Below are 3,462 nucleotides of genomic sequence, written 5' to 3' on the forward strand. Positions count from 1 at the left end.
TTTGACCCCTCACATCCCACTTAAAGCAGATTTTTTGGGAGTCATTTTTGGTATAGCAAGTGAATGAGATTGAAAATTACCCTAGCTGTCAAACATTTTCCCAGCCATTTTAAAAAAGACATCCCGGCCAAATTTGTTTAATAACCCTCATCAAAAGTAAAAATACAAAATGTTTGAGCATAGCAGATCTAGAAGATCATGCACAGTACAGGAATTTCCATGGGCTAAACCTGAAAAAAAAGGTGAAATGTGTGGCAGTTGTGCCATGTTCTGGGAAAGCAATGCAATTTAATGTGTTATATACAGCCAGAAAGTGAGGAACATCTGATAAAAAAAAAACAAAAAAAGAAAACGTAATTTAAAGACATTTTGTACTCGTATCGGTACTCGGTATCGGCGAGTACTCAAAATGAAGTACTTGTACTTGTACTCGGTCAGCAAAAAAGTGGTATCGGGACATCCCTATTTTTAATTATTCTGAATCCATTGCAAGCATTTGTTTGGCATGAAAAACATTCCTTGGGCAAGAAATGGCCCCACAATACGATGGTTTAGTGATGTGTCATCAATTTTCACAGTCTTTTGGGCTCCGTTTTTAACCCAAGGAATGTTTTTCATGCAAAACAAATGCTTGCAATGGATTCAGAATAATTAAAAACCCCTAGTTTGACCCCTCACATCCCACTTAAAGCAGATTTTTTGGGAGTCATTTTTGCCTTTATAGTGTAGTGCAAGTGAATGAGACTGAAAATGACCCTAGCTGTCAAACATTTTCCCAGCCATTTTAAAAAAGACACCCCGGCCAAATTTGTTTAATAACCCTCCTAGATGACAAATCCATTGAGAAACAGACCTTTGCTCTCCACGGTCACGGAACTGCCATTTTCGACCCAACTACTATGGTACCACATCAATACAGCTTTGGTTTCAAATTCTCTGAAACAAGAGTTGGGTCCTAAAGGTTCTAAAAATGAATTGTGAAAAATATACAGTAATTCATGTATGCATGAGACAGGCAGACAGCCTATACTGTATGGTGACTTTATTATTTGTCTTCATTTCATTTATTGTATGTGATGAAAAAAACACACACACACACACACACACACACACACACACACACACACACACACACACACACACACACACACACACACACACACTTAGTTGAACAGATACTTTTTTAGTTGTTATATTGGTGAGTTATTTATTATATTTGACTATGTTTTCTTTGAGTCACCAGTTTTGTGGGAGGAGAATGAGGACGATGGGCTGGCCAGAGAGTGGGACCAGCTGCTCCATGGCAGCTATGATGGGGCCAATTGGACTGCGCCACTCTCTCTGCATCATGAGGGGGAACTTGTAGCATGTTTACTTGTAGCATGTTTAAGTAGGAGTAGGAGACCCTGTCTTTACACCCCCCTCTTGGCTACAGTGGTTTGACCGGTCCCTATATATGCTCCCCTCACCTATCATTCTGTTGGTCAGTGTGAGCCTAACTGTTGCAGTGTGAAGATGTGTGTTATTAGGAAAGGATACCGACCGATGGCCTGTATAGGTCCGGAACGGCAGCCTCTTTATTAATTTATTTTCTATAAGGGCAAGGATGACTAAAACCAGATTAAGTTAGGCTTGGTCCAATCTGCCTAAAAAGGTGGTTGAGCAACCCAGCCCATGGACCTACTGTAACACACACAAGACCCATTTTCCCATTTAATTTGACAATGAAACTAAAACAACCCAACATGACGATTCACTATGAACAATCAAAATATATAGTAGTGAGCATAATTGCATGTAAACTTGCAAGCAAAGGCTCTTCAAAACACGTGAGGAGGAAAAGGGCAGTGCTAGATGTACACTTTTGAGACACTCAACCAAACTGATCAGAGTTTCAGGTGTGCTGGACATCAATTGAGCTGATCTACCACAACTGAACAGGCTTAACACTAAGTGTGTGTGTGTGTGTGTGTGTGTGTGTGTGTGTGTGTGTTGAGATCTGTTCCTCCTTGAAACAGACATAAGATCTATACATCTAGATTTGTGATTAGTTTGAAGAATATATATATATAGAGAGAGATTTATCTGACAAAGACTGACATAATAGTATAAAAAATGGCGTTTATTATCACAGAAAAAGTCAACATGCTTGGCAAATACTTAAAACACTTGCATAGAACAAGAAGGCACATACAGAACTTTCATACCCAAGTTTGCAATAGTAGAACATCAGAATCAAACCAATGAGTGAATGAATGAATGAAAGTTTATTTCGAACATTAAAACATTTTAAAATAAAATACAAGGCCAAAAAAAATTCCGAAAAGGAGTAGGATCAAGTTTATTTATTTATTTTATATTTTTTGCACCTTATGTCTAACTTAATGTACTGTACATGCTACTATGGGGACCTCTAGTTCCTCCGGTTCGTACGGATCCTCCATGCCACACCAAGCTCTCACCTCCAGGTGTTCATGCGCTGGGAAAAAGAGGACATTTAAATTAAAGAAGAATAAAGAGTAGTGATCAAGGTCATGGATGAGCAATTCAAAATACAAATCAAAACAGGGTTACAAAGTGCTTAATAACAAGATAAAGATAAAGTTCCTCACCAATAACTAGGTGAGGAACTATTTACATTCTTCTTGCTGTCGTGGGTGAACCGGTTGTTTGGAGGAGCAGACGTCAACACCCGATCTGGAACACAGCAGATTGATCATTTAAAACAAACATAATCTAAAATTTCAAGTGGCACTGTGCGTTTTTTTGCAACTTATGTCTAACCTCACGTACATACCTGCTGCTCGTACACACCCACCATGCCACCCCATTTCTTTCACCTCAAGGTTGTCATGCACTGGGGAAAAATAGGAAATTGATGAAAGAAGAATTAAGAGATCAAGGTTAGATCATGGACGATTAATTAAAAAACAGGGTTACAAAGTGCTCAACAATAACAAGATAAAGAGGGTGGGGGGGGGGCAAATACATACCAGTAAGACTCCCTAGGGAGATAAGCGACCGTCAGGTCGCAGTGTGATTTTAGGGCAAAAATGTGTAGGAGCAGCGTCCAAAAATGTGTTTGAAGAAATTGGCCTGTTGGTGGCGCTATATGGGACAGATCCATATTGATGAGAAGAGTGCAGACATACTGTGTACCGAGTTGTGGATTTTAGGGCAAAATCTGTAGGAGCAGTGTCCAAAAATGTGTTTGAAGAAATAGGCCTGATGGTAGCGCTATGAGGCAGATCCATGTTGATGACATGAGTGTAGACATACTGTGTACTAGGCCTCATGGTGGCGCTAGTAGAGGGTCATGTGTGAATTGGCATGGATCGGGGCAACGGTTGCGAAGATATGAGCAAAACAGGTACTCGTCCGATACTGCTCACAAAGCGCCCGAGTACCCTGTGTGTTCCGCCACTTCGCCTTTCTCTCTCTCTCTTAAAGTATCAAAAGTAA

The 3,462-nt window shown here is 40.0% G+C and overlaps 1 long non-coding RNA gene across 1 annotated transcript; it reads right to left on the reverse strand.

Moving 5' to 3' along the window:
* Positions 1-2,364: 2,364 nt before the first annotated feature.
* On the reverse strand, positions 2,365-3,181 carry LOC308283505. The gene is made up of 3 exons (XR_013961927.1): positions 2,798-3,181; positions 2,613-2,697; positions 2,365-2,479 (listed from the first exon to the last, which is right to left on the reverse strand). It is a non-coding gene; the product is annotated as an uncharacterized lncRNA (long non-coding RNA).
* Positions 3,182-3,462: the final 281 nt, after the last annotated feature.

Source organism: Nannobrachium achirus (assembly GCF_963921795.1).
Source record: "Nannobrachium achirus genome assembly, chromosome: 4".
NCBI lineage: Eukaryota > Metazoa > Chordata > Actinopteri > Myctophiformes > Myctophidae > Nannobrachium > Nannobrachium achirus.